Genomic DNA, 18,989 nt, shown 5'->3' on the forward strand with positions numbered 1-18,989 from the left:
TATTTATTTACTTACTTACTTATTTATTTGAGACAGTGAAAGATGAGACAGTGCCACTTCCCGACACTGCATGGGAGAACAATTAGGCACAAACAAGTCAGCTGCAAGAGAAAGGGAGCAGGGGTCAACAATAGAAAAGACTGTCACCCCAAACAACTCCTCAGTCTCATATTTATTAGAAAGTAGGTAACAACAAAGAAGTTGAAGTAGGTTACACATTGACCATGAGTCTTGTAGATAAGTAAGAAGAAAGGCAAAATATCTCTGGGCACATAGTACAGGACCTGTAGTGAGCAAGCCCAAACAAAATGATTGTCTGACTAACTGCAGGTGCTCTCCTCGGAAGGGGAGCTAATGGAAAAATGAAGCAGGCAGCATTCTGCCTTGAGTGGGCCGGGCATCCCTAGCTGCTTGGCTTCAAGGACGTATATCATCGTCTCCCCCAGAGGCCTGTTGCCAGTACATGTTTTTCTTAAGGCTGTATCTAAGCATGCTTGGTGGCTAGTATAATTTCTCATGGGTTATATTTTAAGCAGTATGTTGTTCTGAGGGATGGTTACAAGACAGCACACACAGAGGGAGAAGCAGCCTCCCCCTAAGCAGAGAGCCTGATGAGGGGCTCGATCCCGGGATCCTGGGATCATGACCTGAGCTGAAGTCAGATGCTTAAGTGACTGAGCCATCCAAGTGCCCCAACACTCTCACCATTGTAATTTAACATAGTACTGGAAGTCTTAGCCTTAGCAATCAGACAACAAAAAGAAATAAAAGGCACCAATTGTCAAGGAAGAAGTCAAACTTGTACTACTTGCAGATGACATGATACTCTATGCAGAAAACTTGAAGACTCCACCAAAATTGCTAGAATTGATACCTAAGTTCAGTAAAGTTGTAGGATACAAAATGAACATAACAGAAATCTGTTGCATTTCTATTTACCAATAAAATTGAAAATGCATATACAGGGAAACCCAATATATCTGTAATGATTCTTTTCTCTTTAAAATTTTTAAAGTACAAAAAAATATGAATTTTTATAGATTTATTTATTTATTTTAGATGTATGCACGAGTGGGAGAGGATCAGAGGAAAAAAATCTCAAGCTGATGCCCTACTGAGCCTGGAGCCCAATATGGGGCTCAGTCTCATAACCCTAAGATCATGACCTGAGCTGAAACCAAGAATCAGATGCTTATCCAACTGAGCCAACCAGGCACCCCCTAAATTAATATGAATTTAAAACAAATCATGAAGTGAATCCTAATTAAAACCAGTCAAATTAGATAGCATGAAAAGCATATAATTCACAATTAAGTCAATGTAAGTACTGGACTCCTTGCTCTACTCTGAGAGCTTTAGGTCTTTAACAAGCAAGTCATTTAAGTTCCTTGGGACTTGTTTCCCTCATTTGTATAAAAAGAGAGGTGAACCAGATCATCTTTAAGATTCCTTTACAGCCATAAAATTCATCACAAGGCACTTTATAGGATTTGCAACAACCAAACCATAAACAGAAGTTTGTTTTTAAAGTAGAATTTGAAACTGAAGACAAATTTATACTTGGATGTTCCTTGACTACTTCTACTATTCGATTGTTCAACGTCCTGTGTTTGTGACCATTATTGTGTCAGTGTCCTATCAGTCCTTGTTTCCAACCATATTCACCTTGTATTCTAGACTGGTTGTTAACAGTAAATCAACTCTCCTGCTGTCACACCGATTATTCCTAGCCTGGAAGATCCATCTTATGCTGTTTTATGAGGGATATTTGGATAATCTCTTTTTATGAACTTTTTGGATCTTAATTTAATCACTTTTTAAACTTCAGGTTCTTTTAGTAAAAGAAGCGGAAATTAATTCTGACTGGATTTAAGGGAGTAGAGGCCAGGAGAAAGACAATTATTGGAAAACTCTTGAGTATCTCTTGGAATCAAAGGAAGAAATAATTAAGCAAGGGAAAGTTTCAAGAATCTCTGCATCGAACTTATTGGCCTTTCCCCAGAGCTCTACCATTTATAAAACTCAGCACCAATTACCCTTAGGCTCCTGGTTCCCCTTTCCAATTTTTTAATTCCTAGGATACAGACTCTTTCATTGGTCCAGTGTGGATCAAATATATACTTTAAGTTCAACTGGTCATGTGGACAGAGCCATATATTACAGACACATTTACTGGGGGCCTACCTCTCACTATTAATGCAAGTTTCCAGAAAGCAGTAATTGGGAGTCAGTAGGCTACCCCAAAATTAGTCTCTTATGACTTTTCATGATCTGTGTCAGATGAGGAGAGCATATTTGCCTAATTATTAATAGCTTGAAGTGTTTCACCTTAGAATCAGCATGGGATGGAATTCATTTTGAAAATATTTCCAAATATTTCTTCTATCCTTCAAATCCTGATTTGAACTCATTAATGTACTAATATTGGGCTGCAGATTGGAGTCTTCTCTCCCTTGGTCTCATAACATACTTGGTCCTTTCAAAGTCTAGAAACATCTGTTGATTAAAAGATTACAAAAGAAATCAGAGAGAGAGACGAATCATATGAGACTCTGAACTCCAGAGTCTGAAACAAACTGAGGGTTACAGAAAAGAGGGGGATAGGGATATGGGGTATCAGGTGATGAGTATTAAGGAGGGCATGTGTTGGGATGAGCACTGGATGTTATACACAACTAATGAATCGAACGAACACTACAACAAAAACTTATGATGAACTATACTCTGGCTAACTGAACATTTTAAAAAATGCTAAAAAAATTACAACAAACTTTTTACATTCTAGCCTAAAAATTGAAGATAATATGCAGGGAAATCAAAAAGTTGATTTATAATATTTGCACTTTGTTGAGAGTTTTTATCATGAACAGATGTTGAATTTTGTCAAATGTTTTTTTCTGCATCTATTGAAATGATCATATGGTTTTTATCCATTGTTTTTGCTGATGTAGTGTATTATATTGATTGATATGCAAATATTGAAACATCCTTTAATCCCCAAAATAAATTCTACTTGATCATGGTGAACACGTCTTTTCATCTATCATTGAATGCGGTTTGCTAATATGTTATTGAGGATTTTTACATCTTTGTTCATTAGAGATACTGGCCTGTAGGGTTTTTTGTGTGTGATGTCTTTGATTTTGGTATGAGGGTAATGTTGGTCTCATAGAATGTCTTTGGAAGCTTCCTTTCTCTTCTACTTTTTGGAATGGTTTGTTGGGAATTGATATTAACTCTTTTTTAAATGTTTGGTAGAATTCACTTGTGAATCCATCTAGTCTTAGACTTTTGTTTTGGGGGAGCTTTTTGACTACTGATTCAATTTGATCACTAGTAATTGGTCTGTTCAGATTTTCTATGTCTTCATGATTGTTTTGGAAGATTTTATGTTTCTAAGAATTTATCCATTTCTTCTAGGTTGTCCAGTTTATTGGTATATACTTTTTCATAGTATTCTCTTATCCTTTTTATTTCTGTGGTGTCACTTGTTCTCTCTCACTAGTGACTTATTTAGGTTTGCTTTTTTACTTGCCAAGTCTGGCTAAGGTTTTATCAATTTTGTTTATCCCTTCAAAAACCCAGCTATAACTTTTTCTATTTTGTTTTGCTTTTTTGTATTTTAGTTTCTGTGCCATTCTGTGTCTTCTTTTTCTTGTTTCTTTAGGTGTAAGATTAGATTATTTATTTGAGCTTTTCCTTGTTTCTTGAGATAGGCCTGTATCACTATGTATTTCCCTCTTAGAACTGCATGAGATTTAGTCTGGGATTCTTTTAAATATGAATTTCTAATTGTTCCTAAACTACTTATTGAAAACACTATCATATATCATATACTTACTGATTTGCCTTTGCAATTTTGTCAAAAATCAATTAGCTATATTTATGTGGCTCAATTACTGGACTCCTCTGTTCATGAGCTATTTGATTATTCCTTTGCAAATTACACACCATCTTGAACACTTCAGCTTTGTAGTAAGTCTTAAGTAAATCTCCAAATTTATTTTGTTTTCATAATTTTTGGCTCTTCTAATTCCTTTTCTTTTCTTTTTTTTTTTTAAGATTTTATTTATTTATTTGACAGAGAAATCACAAGTAGGCAGAGAGGCAGGCGGGGGAGGGGGGAGAAAGAGGCTCCCTGCTGAGCAGAGAGCCCAATGTGGGTCTCAATCCCAGGACCCGAGGATCATGACCTGAGCCAAAGGCAGAGGCTTTAACCCACTGAGTCACCCAGGCAGGCACCTCTCCTTTGCTTTTCCATATAAATTTTATTCAAACTTTATACAAACTTATTCATGAAAACTTCCATGATTTTGATTGTAATTGCATTAAATCCATAGATCAGTTTGGGAGAATTGACAACTTTAAGATGCTGAGTTTTTCAATACATAAAAACAGTTGTCTATCCATTTATTTTGGTCTTCCTATATTTCTCTCATTAGCAATTTGTCATTTTCTGGGGGTTTTTTAGAGATACCTTGATTTATTTAAATTTAAGTCTTTTTTTAAAAAATTTCATTTAAATTCAATTAATTAATTAGTTTCAGAGGTAGAGTTCAGTGATTCATGAGTTGTATGTAACACCTAGTTTTCATTACATTACATGCCCTCCTTTTTTAAAAAATTTTATTCTATTTTATTTTATTTTCATTTTCAATATATAGATCCAGTATTTATTTTAATAGATTTATACCTAAGTACTTCAAAGCTATTATAAATGGTAGCTTTTACATTTTTGGTTTGCAATTGTTTATTGCTAGTATATACAAATAGGATCAATATTTCTGTGTTTCTCTTATATTATGTGACCTTGATAAACTCATCTGTCAATTTTAGGAGATCTTTTTACTCCTTTTGGGATTTGTTAAATCACATCAGCATATGTAGTCAATCATGTCATCTCTGAATAGGGAAATTTTGATTGTTTCTATCCAATCTGGATACCTTTTAGTTTTTTCTTATTACACTAGTTTAGACTTCTAGTATGACGTCGAATGGAAATTATTACTGGTTCCTTAGGTAAAACATTCAGATTTTACCTTGGAGTATGACATTAACTCTAGGGTTTATAGATGCCCCTCATCAGGTTGAAAAAATTCCCTTCTAAGTATGTTGTCAGTTTTTGTCATGAATGGATATTGAATTTTGTCAAAAGTTTTTATGCTTTGTCTTATTTGATTACATGGTTTTTCTTCTTCTGACTGTTAGTATAGTGGTTTACAGTGATTGATTTTCAAATATTGAATAAGCTTTGTGTTAGGGGCTGGTCATCAAGAGGACATGAGCTGGACCCAGGTAATCAGAGGCTCCTCACCCCATCCCCTGTCCTTGGAATGTGCATTCTACTTGCGTTTCCTACTTTCATAAGCTGCCCCAAGGGTATAACCTTGAGACAGTGATGTGGTATTGAGACCATCTGGTTGGTATACATGACTGAACCCAACTAAGGCTTCTGTATAAACATGTAGGATTTGGCAAATGAGTGCAGAAATCTACTTGTCTTCCATGTGCAATTTGCCATTGACAAGTCTGAGATTTTGGTAGTGATCTATCCCATGGTTCAGTTCTCAAAAATCTATGTTTTAGATCCAGGCTTACACAACTCAAGGGTGAACCCAGGATTCATAAACAACATAAAGGGTTGTTTTTCAACAGCCTCCTTCTCTGCAATCTCCCCAATACTTTCTTATTCCCCACTGCTCCACTTTTCTAATCCTCCGGCCTGAAAACTGGGGCTTTATTTACCCATCTCTGCTATGCAATTCCCATAGCTGCTACTGTTTTGAAACCAAATAGTGATAGAACAGAAAGGGGAAAAAAGCATCAGGGGGGTCATCCCACCCTCTGGGAACCACCACTTCTCTAATCTCCAGTTGGAGAGAAAATCCCCCTCTTTCAAGTTTTAGATTTCTACTGGCCTTTTTTTTTTTTTTAATTTCTTTTCAGTGTTCCAGAATTCATTATTTATGCACCACACCCAGTGCTCCATGCAATACATGCCCTCCATAATGCCCACCACCAGGCTCACCCAACCTCCCACTCCCCCCACTGGCCTCTTATTACTGCTGCCACCACACCATTACAGGAATTCTTGGGGGGATGAGGTGAGAGAGAACAGAAAATAATGAGTAATTTCCCTACTGTCTCTAAACATTAGAGACAGTACTCTACTACTCCTCCAGACAGAACTAACACATAACTAGGACTTCTCTCTTCATTCTGTCTGTCCCTACTTTCTCCCACTCACCAACAATGCCCACTTTGGGATTTGGACTGCATTGAATCCATGGTGACTGAATACAGGAAGAAACATTGGTAAATTCACAATCAGCTCAGTGGTACTTCAAATTCTTGCATTTTTCTGCCATCTGCCTGCTACTCTTGACTTTTAGAAGTCCTCAAATAGCTCCTCAGTGTATTCTGTCTGGATTTTATAGTTGTATTCAGTGGAAGAAACAGAAAGAAGTGTCCTTACTTCATCTTATCCAGAAATGGAACCCCCTTTACTATTTTTAGCATACCCACCTAAATTGAAAAACCATATATAAGGGCTTCTGAAATCTTTGTATCTAATCACTCTCTTCCTATCTCATATATGCTTATATGCTTACCAGTGTTTATTCTATCCTGTTATTCTACCTTGTTATTCCTTTGTCTCAGTTTTTGTTAGCATGAAAATTTGTTACCTAAATATTAAACTTATGATTGGCAGTAATGGTCTCTTAGTACTCTGAAGCTATTATTTTACTGTCTTCTTTCTTCTGTTTCTTTTTGTTAACATATATGACATTAGTTTAGTTTTATTTACCTTATGAATAATATCTTTTCTTTTTTGTTGCTTTTAAAATCTTACTAACTTTGCTTGGGACTTGCTATGCCTCCTGAATCTGAGAATTTGTGTCTTTAATTATTTCTGAAAATTCAAAAGCATTATCTTTCAAATATTGTCTTTCCCCTCTCTAGTCCTTCTGAAACTCCAATTTGACTTTCATATGTTTGACTTCTTCATCCTTCATATCTGTTTAATATTTCTCATCTCTGTGTATCTTTTTGTTACTTTTGCAAAATTCTTTGGAAATATTTTCCATTCATACTTTTCCCTTTGGCTAATTATAACTGCTTTTTAATCTATCCAATGAGTATAACTCACATGTAGTAAATTGTTTTATTGTATTATTGTAAATTGTGAACTCATGTTCCTATGGGGTTTTATCTGTAGTAATCTTGAATGATTACTAATGATAGATTTTAGATAGATTAGATAGGCCAATGATAGATTTTAATCTATCCAATGAGTATAACTCACACATAGTAAATTGTTTTATTGTATTATTGTAGATTGTGAACTCATGTTCCTATGGGGTTTTATCTGTAGTAATCTTGAATGATAAAGAAAATGCCCTGAATTTTATCTCAATTTTCTTAAATGCTTTTAAAAAAAGAAACTGTTTCTTAGCTTCCAAATTCCTGACAGATATTAAAGTTGAGATTTGGGAATAAGAAATTAGAGTTCTCAAGAATTCCCCAAATTCTAAATGTTCTTAAAATACCTCAAAATTCTCATACTCTTTATATACTGTTATGGATACATACAATTTTGTTTAATAAATAAGAAATGCTAATTTAGTAGTATTTACAAGGAACTGTTGACTATAGCAAACACTAATAGATAATATTCTCATAACATAACATTTGGATCTCTTAGCAAATTTAACACCATTATACAGAGTCAGAATTGGCACTTTGAGGTGTTACTCTGCTTCCCAAACCTGTAACTGTAATTTCTTAGAACACCACTCAAAGGAACTTTATAAAACATATTACATGTTAAAACATTGATATTTATTTACAAGGACAGCTCACCATTACCAATAGGGCCACTAACACATGCTTATAAATTCAACAACAGCTAGAAGCAAGACTGACTCAGTCCTGACCACTGAACTGCTTCTTCTGTAGGTATTTGCCCTTGGTCAGTTCCCACAATTGTCCATGTTAACTTTCAGCTCTGTGTGTCTGTATTTCCCACCCTTGTTTTTGACTTGACATCAGTGGATTCGTTTGAACCAGTAATACTGTTATGTTGACTGTTAAGCTTTAATTCTTGCAGTGAATTATGATACATTTTCCCCATTTTCCTCATTTCTCTACTGAGTTTTCTCAGGATTTTTAGAAAAAATCATTTAAATACCCCCAAGAAATTTTGGGAAGAATTTCCAAAAGGAAACACTAATATGGAACTATTTGAAATTATATCTAGCCTAATATTTTGTGGTCATAAACTCTCAGCTTTGCCTCTGAGTCTAACTTAGTACCCAAGTTTCCATTTCTCCTGATGGTAAAAAATCTAAATTGTCATTTCAAGGTATTCCTTTTTTTTTTATTTTTATTTTTTATTATGTTCAGTTAGCCACTGTATAGTACATGATTAGTCCTTGATTCAGTATTCAGTAATTCATTAGTTAAGTATAACACCCAGTGCTCATCACAGCATGTGCCCTCCTTGATACCCATCACCCTGTTACCCCCTCCCCCATCCTCCTCCTCTCTGAAACCTCCAGGTTGTTTCTTGGGGTCTCTAGTTTCTCATGGTAACTGCCTATGTTCTTCTCTAGGATTTTGATGGATTCCTGTCTCTCATTGAGGTCTTTCATCCATTTTGAGTTTATCTTTGTGTATTATGTAAGGGAATGGTTCAGTTTCATTTTTCTATATGTAGCTGTACATTTTTCCCGGCACCATCTATTGAAGAGACTGTCTTTTTTCCATTGGATATTTTTTCCTGCTTTGTTGAAGATTAGTTGACTATAGAGTTGAGGGTCTATATCTGGACTTTCTAATCTGTTCCATTGGTTTATGTGTCTGTTTTTGTGCCAATAGCATGCTGTCTTGGTGATCATAGATTTGTAATCTAGCTTGAAGTCAGGCAACATGATGCTCCCAGCTTTGTTTTTCTTTTTCATCCTTCCCTTGGCAATTTGGGGTCTTTTCAGGTTCCATATAAATTTTAGGATTTTTTTTTTTTGTTCCAGCTCTTTGAAGAATGCCAACGGTATTTTAATAGGGGTGGCTTTGAAAATCTAAATAGCTCTGGGGAGAATAGACATTTTAACAATGTTTATTCTTTCAATCCATGAGCATAGACTATTTTTCCATCTTTTTGTGTCTTCCTCAATTTCTTTCATAAGTGTTCTATAGTTTCTAGAGTATAGATCCTTTACCTCTTTAGTCAGGTTTATTCCTAGGTGTCTTGTGGTTTTTGTTGCTATTGTGAATGGAATTGATTATTTAATTTCTCTTTCTACAGTTACATTGTTACTGTATAGAAAAGGAACTGATTTCTGTGCATTGATTTTGTATCCTACCACATTGCCAAATTGCTGTATGAGTTCTAGTAATTTGGGGTGGAGTCTTTTCCACATAAATTACCATGTCATCTGCGAAGAGGAAGAGTTTGACATCTTCTTTGCCAATTTGGATGTCTTTCATTTCTTTTTGTTGTCTGATTGCTGAGGCTAGGACTTCTAGTACTATGTTGAACAATAGTAGTGAGAATGGGCATCCTTGTCATGTTCCTGATCTTAAGAAAAAAGCTCTCAGCTTTTCCCCATTGATAATGATATTTGCTGTGGGCTTTTCATAGGTGGTTTTTATAATATTAAGGAATGTTCCCTCTATCCCCATTCTCTGAAGAGCTTCAATCAGGAACAGATGTTGTATTTTGTCAAATGCTTTTTCTGCATCAATTAAAATGATAATATTGTTCTTATCTTTTCTTTTATTGATGTGTTCTACCACGTTGATTGATTTGCAAATGTTGACCCACCCTTGCATCCCAGGCATAAAACCCACTTGGTCATGGTGAATGATCCTTTTAATGCACTGTTGGACCCTATTAGCTAGGATCTTGTTGAGTATTTTGGCATCCATGTTCATCAGGGATATTGGTCTTTAATTCTTTTTGATGGGGTCTTTGCTTGGTTTGGGGATCAGGATAATGCTGGCCTCACAGAAGGAGTTTGAAAGTTTTCCTTCTGTTTCTATTTTTTGGAACAGCTTCAGTAGAATAGGTGTATATAATATTTGGTAGAATTCCCCTGGGAAGCCATCTGGCCCTGGATTCTTGTTTTTTGGAAGTTTTTTTAATCACTGTTTCAATTTCATTACTGGTTATTGGTCTGTTCGGATTGTCTATTTCTTTCTGTTTCAGTCTTGGTAGTAAGTTTCCAGGAAAGCATTCTTTTCTTCCAGGTTGCTTAATTTGTTGGCATATAGTTGCTGGTAATAATTTCTAATAACTGTTTCTGTTTCCTTGGTGTTAGTCGTGATCTCTCCCCTTTCATTCACGATTTTATTAATTTGGGTCCTCTCTTTTTTTTGGTTAAGTTTGGCCAGTGTTTTATCGATCTTATTAACTCTTTCAAAGAACCAGCTTCTAGTTTCATTGACCTGTTCTACTATTTTTCTGGTTTCTACTTCATTGATCTCTGTTCTACTCTTTGTTATTTCTCTTCTTCTGCTTGAATTAGGTTTTATTTGCTGTTCTTTCTCCAGTTCCTTTAGGTGTAAGGTGTCCATTTGGGATTTTTCCACTTTTTTGAGAAAGTCTTGGATGGCTATGCATTTCCCCCCTAGGAACACCTTTGCAGTATCCCATAGGTTTTTGGACCAATATGTTTTCATTCTCATTGGTTTCTATGAACTGTTTAAGTTCTTTAATTTCCTGATTGACCTATGCATTCTTTAGCAGGATGCTCTTTAACTTCCAAGTGTTTGAATTCCTTCCAAATTGTTTCTTGTGATTGAGTTTCAGTTTCAAATCATTGTGGTCTGATATCATGCAGGGAATAATGTCAGTCTTTTGGTATTTGCTGAGACCTGATTTGTGGCCCAGTATGTGGTCTATTTTGGAGAAAGTTCCATGTGCATTAGAGAAGAATGAGCATTCTGATGTTTTAGGGTGGAATGTTCTATATATATCTACGAAGTCCTTCTGGTTCAATGTGTTGTTCAAAGCTCTTATTTCTTTATATTCTCTTTAGTTTATCTGTCCACTGCTGAGCATGGACTGTTAAAATCTCCTACTATTAATGTATTATTGTCTATCTGATTCTTTATTTTGGTGAACAGCTGGCTTATATAGTTGGCTGCTCCCATGTTGGGGACATAGACATTTACATTTTTTGGATTTTCTTGTTGGATAGACTCTTTAAGAATGATATAGTGTCCCTCTGCATCTGTTATTACAGTCTTTGGTTTAAACTCTAGTTTTCTGATATAATAATTGCTACCCTAGCTTAATTTTGAGGTCCGTTGGTATGAAAAATAGTTCTCTATCCCCTCACTTTCAGTCTGGAGGTGTCTTTAGGTTTAAAATGAATCTCTCATAGACAGCATATAGATGGGTCCTGTCTTTGTATCCAATCTACAACCCTGTGCCATTTCATGGGAACATTTAGGCCATTCACATTGAGGGTTACTACTGAAAGATATGTGTTTATTGTCATACTACTGTCTGTACAGTCCCAGTTTCTGTGGATTGTCTCTGTATATTTCTGGTCCATATTACTCTTGGGGTCTTTCTTCTTTTATAGAATCCCCCTTAGTATTTCTTGCAGGGCTAGCTTGGTGGTCACATATTCTTTCAATTTTGCCAGTCCTAGAAGCTCTTTATCTCTCCATCCATTCTGAATGACAGCCTTGCTGGATAAAGTATTCTTGGCTGCATATTCTTTTCAGTTAGTACTTTTAACATCTCTTGCCAGGCCTTTCTGGCTTGCCAGGTCTCTGTGGCCAGATCTGACATTATTCTGATATTCATCCCTCTGTATGTAAGGAATCCCTTCCCCCTAATTGCCCTTAAGATGGCTTCCTTGGTTCTAAGATTTGTGAGTTTTACTATTACATGCTGGGGTGTTGGTCTGTTCTCCTTGATCTTGGGAGGGGTCCCCTCTGCCTCCAGAACATGAATGCTTGTTTCATTCCCCAGGTTAGGAAAGTTCCCACCCATAATTTGATCAAATATATCTTCTTGTCCTCTCTCTCTCTACCCCCTCAGGGATCCCAATAATTCTGCTATTGGAACATTTCATGGCATAACTGATTTCTCTAATCCTGTTTCCCTGAATTTTAAACTGTTTGTTCCAGGCCTCCTCCTGTTCCTTCCTTTCTATCAGTTTAACTTCTAGATCACTAGTTCATTCTTCTGTCTCGTTTACCCTAACGGTTAGATTATCTAGTTTAAACTGCATCTTATTAATAACATTATTAAGTTGGGTCTGATTAGCTCTCATTTCTGCCCTTAGAGGGCTGTTAATGGTTTTCTTGCTGTTAATGGTTTTCTCAAGCCTAGCTATTGTCTTCATAATTGTTACCCTGAAGTCTATTTCAGACATCTTGCTTATTACCATATCCATTAAGTCTGTGGGAGAGGCCATTGTTTCTGGTTCTTTTCTTTGTTGGGATTTCCTCCTCCTAATCATTATGTTCAATTGTGGTTAAGGGGATGTACAGAGTCAAAAATATCAACCACAATACAGGCAAGGTGAACCTCGGGAAAGTTCAGAGCAATCAGAAACCACCACCAAAAAAAAAAAACAAAAAACAAAAAAACAAAACAAAACAAAAAAAAAACAGAAAGAAAAAAGAGGGGTGAGGGGAAGGGGACTATATTCCTTTGATGTGGGTGAGCTAGGGTGTTTCTGTTCTTCCTGGGTGTATTTTGTTCTCTTTGTTAGAGAGCACTACATCCCAGAGATACAGGGAAATTAAAACTGGTATATATATAAAGGTAGTGTTGAATAGGGAAGAAAAGACTACACTGAAGCTTATATCTAGGTAGATAGATAGAGAGAGAGAGAGAGAGAGAAAGTATATACGTGAAAAAGTTCAAGCTAAAAAGTTACTATGGAATATGTTGTATTAAACATCTGTTTGAAGTGATAAGTAGGTAAAAAGAAAAAACAGAAGCAACATGAGAAAGGATTAAAAAAAAATTGTAATCTAAGAAATGCACAGGCTGTGAGGCAATACCAGGAACTTAATATACAGTTTTCCGCTGGTGTTGGAGGTTTACAGTTTTAGGGGGAACCTCAGGTTGTTGTCCTCTTGTTCTTCCAGCTTGTCTTCTGGGGGAGGGGACTGCCATGTTGTATTTCAGTCAGTCCTGCTTGGGTGGATTTGCCCTGCCCCCTTTCAAGAGGCTGGGCTCCGTGGGAAAGCGATTTTTTGGGCTTTTGTTCTCTGGTGGCTTTTGTTTTCTGGTGGCTTTTCCCACATTTTCAGAGGGTCAGGGCAAAGGAGAATGTTCCCACCCAGACCTTCACCTCAGAGGAGAAGAGCCACAGTCAGCTCCTCTCTAAATCCTCTGTAAGCACCACTGAAAACCACGGCCTCCCACAGGCGGCACACGCCCCCAGCAATCCTCTTAGCAGTGGACCCTGGCCCCCACTTGTCTCTGCCTACTGTGCCTTCAAACATGACAGTGATCCAGGTCTGGGCAGACCCAGGATGGGCACGGGCATGGGCAGAGGCAGTGGCAGGCCAGGTCTGAGGGCACAGTTCCACACCAGTCCTCTCGAGCATGGGTGCAGGCAGTGGCAGTGGTGGCCAGGCCCCAGATCCATGGGCTCAAGTCCATGCCCATAGCTACCCTGTCCTAGCATTTGTCCCTTAAGCCCCTATATTCTGTTTGAGTGCTGTTATCAGTCCCTTCCTGTCCCTCTACCACTGCTCTCCAAGCTATCACTGGTCCTCAGGCACAGGATGTTTTGCACTGGGGTATTACTTTCCAGTGACTAGTTTCTGGTGGTTCCCTCCTCCTTTTGTTTATCCTCCATCATCTGTCTATGCAATCACAACTCCATCATTCCTACCTTTTGACTGATGATCCTCTGCCCCTGTAGAGATCTAGACATATAATCTTATATCTCGGGCTGATTTCATGGGTGTTCAGAGTGGCTTGGTAGATATCTTGCTAAATTCAGGGGACCATTTGAAATGGAGTCTCCCACTCCTCTGCCATCTTGCCCCTCCAACCATTTCAAGGTATTCCAGTCATTTCTGGTTGTAAATTTGGGCAAATGCAATCAATCAAGATTTCCTCATACTCCCCCTTCTCTCTTCTCCATGGGAACTTTTATTTTCATCCAGCCTCACAATTTCCTGGCTATATGTTGAGGTCTTAGTGGGTAAGTTGACATCAGTGTGTTCCACTGGTGACTGCCTATAACCAATTCAAGAGACAGGTGAATCTTACGTCATATTCTTTTATTGTCAACTGTCTCTCTTTATTCTCTTCTCTATGATAATGTGGATGCTATTACACAAAGCTAGGGATATTTTCAATTTAGTAAGTGTACCTAATTTTAGAAGACCAAGAAGCAAAAGACCAAAGGGAGGTGGAACATTAAACAAAACTAATCATGTCTGTTTCTAGTTTTGGCTCATATACAAGATTCAAAATTCTTATTGCATATCAGAATTGTCCATGGAGCATTTTTTTAAACTTACATTCCCTGGGCTCCAATGCCAGAAATTTAGGAAACCTAGGATAAAGTCCAGAAATCTTCCAATTTTCAAGCACCTCAAGTGGTTATGATATGCTGGTCTGGGACCAAACATTGCCCTTAGCATTCTACAAATGCTCCATCTCAGTTCACCTAGGAAAGGGATCAAATGGAATTAGTGACCAAATTTCCAACAAACAATAAAGGGTACATTTGCCCAGGCCTGTGCTCTATAACCCCATGATTCTAGTGTGGATACTCATGGTTACATTGGAAGGACTCAGAGATGGGAGTCCAGGTTGGTCCTCATGTAAGAGATACCATTCACAAGTTAGTCCTGAAATTAGCACAGGGCAGAGAACTGGAAGAATGATACCACTTTCACCACCTCCCCCTGCCACTGGGACATAACCTGGAAGAATTCAATAATCTCTGGAGGAGAGTATATTACAAACCACTATAGCAATGCAAAACAACATTGCCCTGATATAAGAAAAATGTTTTAACTCCATCCTCCAAGAAGAGAAAGAAGCAGATACATCCTCCTTTTCTCCCCTCCTCTCTTATTTTGAAGCATTACAGTCCTGGTATATGAGAGATTTTGGTTGCTCATTAGTGTAAAAGAATTGTAAAATTTGAGGATACTTAAGCAGGGTGTGTCTGGATGGAGGTATAATTTGGCCTCTATATTTTAGTTTGGGGAATTCCATTGACTCTGAAAAGTTGAGAAAGTGATAAGGCTTAAGTCCAGAGGAGAAAGATACTATTGTAGGCTTGTAATCAGATCTGATTTTTAAAAGAGAGGTAAAGAGATAAGTACTTTTCTGGTTGTCTAGGCTAGTTTGCCAGCAAAATAAAAGCAGGAAATGAGGATAGATGTTTTTCCCAGGAATAAAGCCTGTATTTGTTAAGGTGTCACCAGGAAATTGTTCCAGAAAGATATTTCTCTCTAAGAACTACAATTTCTTTCTGATTATTGGAACATACACACTTTCCTCTGGTACTTTCTATTGTTAAAGCCTAAAAATTTCATGTCACAAGTGGAATTGATACAGAATTTTTTTTCAGTTATGTCAACTGCAAGTAAGCATTATAGCAACAGTCAAAATTATTACTCTAAGAATAAGTAGCTAAGATACACCTGGTGGGCCTGCTTACCAGCCTTTATTCTGAGTAAACCTTCCCTTATAAGTTAACTGCACACAGCTACCAATACTTTATGGAAGCCTCACTCTAGCTTTGAAACATGAATTATCTCATGGTAATTATCTCATGGAACCTCTCAGACTTCACTGTAACAATGTGAAAAATTATTAGTCAAAAGTCACAGTTCCTAGGGGAATCCATGGCAGAAGCAAAGGATAAAGTGGTGTTTAACTATTATGTAAAATTCTCCACAATTTATAAGCTTCACCAGGTTAAAAAAAAAAAAACAATTAGGAGACAGATAACACATTCTATCTCCTATCTGTTGGTTTCGGAGTAAGAGTAGTAGTTGCAGAATTTATTAAGGGACTTTAAAGTTGTACCAAGTACAGTAGCTCTTTAAATGACTCTTTAGCTGTAAGTGTAATTTTCCATAGTTTCTTGTCGTAAGTGAAAGAAGCTGTTCACTTAAGGCAGAGCTCATGTCTCAGACCAGATTTTCTTGGTATCACAGAGTATTTTATTAATGCCAGTCCTGTTAGAAGTGCATGTGTGTTTATAGGGCCCACTCCAAAGTAAAGTCTCAAGCATAAAAAATAAACAGTGTTGTTGAGTCACTGTTTATTTATCATTGCTAACTTAGAATTCATTAAATGGTGCTGACTGTCCTAAACTTTAATTTGAGCCACAAATATTCTCAATGTATTGCCATGTTGCTGAAAAGACATGTGCACCACACATTTTTACCTCATCTGCCTTTCAGCATCTAAGAATTACAGCTCAGTAGTGATTAAAAACAGGATTTAAACTAAGACGAGGTCAGGTGAGTATCTTGGATGATCCAAGGCATGTCATCTGCCTGAGTGGTTAGCTTTTGTTGACGCCAAGGGCTTTTTATTCCTACATTAAAATGGTTTAAAAGCCTATGCAAGCTACTGACATTTATTGATTCTAATATATTTTTGGATCCTTTGAAAATGTCCCATATGGAAACTTTCACAATTTGGGATGTCTGAGAAGACCTCTATTCTTTGCCAAAACACACCATTTTGAACCCCAACAGCTCCCCCTTAATGTTCTCAGTGTCATATTCAGGACTGGTCTCCAGTGCTGAAATACTGAAATTCTACTCCTGTGGAGAGATTTTGCCTTCAAGAAACTCACTCATGTTTTAGTCCCTCAACCTCATCCCTTGCTCAGTGTCAGGATTTACTAAAATGCTTCAACTCTGGTATATCAAAACTGACTAAGCGATCTTGAAAATAATGTGACTATTCACTTTAAAAATATTATTTGTAAATCCAAGAAAAATGTAAATGCAAGTATAAAGATATGACAAAGATACTAGCAAAGCACAAAGGACTCTTAGACCAGGGCAGTGGTAAACTTTAATTTGGTTTGATTCAACAAATACTGTGTACCCTCAATGTCCCAAGAATATTCTCGAGGGGTGAGGGAAGAGGCTGGAGAGGAGAGATAACTCTAACAGATTCAAATGTCACTGAGGAAAGAAAAAGTTTTCTTCAGAGATCAATCGACAATACCAACAAGCATAAATTTGGAAAGTAAGCAGCTTTAAGAAGTATGACAATATAGTGTTTAAGAATGTAATTTCAAAAAAAAAAAAAAAAAGAATGTAATTTCCAGAGTCAGATAGATTTGCCTTTGGAGTCTTGACTCCATCACTGACTACATTTGTGACCTTGGGTGAGAGACTTAAGTTCTCTACATCTCTGTATGCTCACTTACAAAAATGAGAATGATAGAAATTATATACCTTAAACTGTTTTTGTCATGATTGAATATGGTAATTCATATAAACTACCTGGCACATAGTAATCACCTAGAAAATGATATCCAGTGTCCTTATGATTAGAGTAATGCTATCAATAAGCCCAAGATAAGATCTTTGGTTTTAGTTAATGCACAAAGTAAATAATTCTCACTTAGCAATCAAGTGAGAGTATGTACACATCACTTAATGTATTTTCTAGTACATTGTAAGCTCAAAAAATGACCATTATCATTGTTCATTAATTACAAATTAATGTCTCACCATCTTTTTGTTACTGAGATTTTTTACATCCTGAGTTAATGTGTACTATATAAACTCAAAACACTATCCTATTTTCTCTCTTTAATATGGTCTGTATTTGAAGATTGATCATTGTAACTTTTTAATAAAGAGACTTAAAAATCAAAACTTTCCAGGTATTTTAAGCCTCAAAACCTTACACACAGCACTAAGTTAGAGTATTAGGTTTTTAAATCTTCATTGAATCTAAACAAAAAAGTAACTCTCTCAAGGTTCATACTTAAATATAGGAAGCATCTTTCAGATGATTAAACTTCATCCTTGCTGTTCTACCAAGTAGAGTCTCTAAAAGTCTCTAAAAGTCAAGGAGGCATACACAACGGAGACACTGCAACTTGAGAAATCTGCCTTACGCAAATACTACTAACCATACTCCATATACTTTTACTGGAACTGCTGGTGTAATTCAGTGGATAAGCTTCATCAGCAAAAGCTGAAATGTAAGCATGTAAAACTTATAAATATTTGGCGGGCTTGTTTAGAAAGGAAAATTCCACCATCTGGCTTCATTTGCAATCCTACTCCTCTCCCATGTAGAATGGGTAGATGGGGATAGTTACCCAAATAAAACGTGTAAGCATGCCCTGTGCTTTTCTCTGACTGGATAGGAATCAGAGAATAAAACTTTTAAAGTTTTTTTTTTAATTTATTTATTTGACAGACAGAGATAACAAGTAGTCAGAGAGGCAGGCAGAGAGAGAGAGGAGGAAGCAGGCTCCCCACTGAGCAGAGAGCCTGATATGGGGCTCAATCCCAGGACCCTGGGATCATAACCTGAGCTGAAAGCAGAGGCTTTAACCCACTGAGCCACTCAGGCGCCCCCAGAGAATAAAACTTTTAAATTTAAGAATTAAGAATTAGACTTTTAAATCTATTTATAATCCCCTTCTTATATTTCTTTTTTTTTTTTAATTCAAGTGAAACAATAACATGCAGTCAGTACTATAACAAAACTGGCAGGATGGAAAATCCAATACTAACAAACCTTAAACAAAAGCTGAAGCACCTATATCATTAAAAAAAATACCTGAATGTAACCAAACTTAAAATATTCTAATGTTTTTAATACACCAAACATAGCTAGTAATGACCTTTTCTCCCATAATTTTGAAGTATAAAATTACATTTTTTTAAAGATTTTATTTATTTATTTGACAGATGTCACAAGTAGGCAGAGAGGCAGGCAGAGAGGGGGGGGAAGCAGGCTCCCCGCTGAGCAGAGAGCTGGATGTGGGGCTCAA

This window comes from Martes martes, assembly GCF_963455335.1.
Source record: "Martes martes genome assembly, chromosome: 4".
In the NCBI taxonomy this organism is placed as follows: Eukaryota; Metazoa; Chordata; class Mammalia; order Carnivora; family Mustelidae; genus Martes; species Martes martes.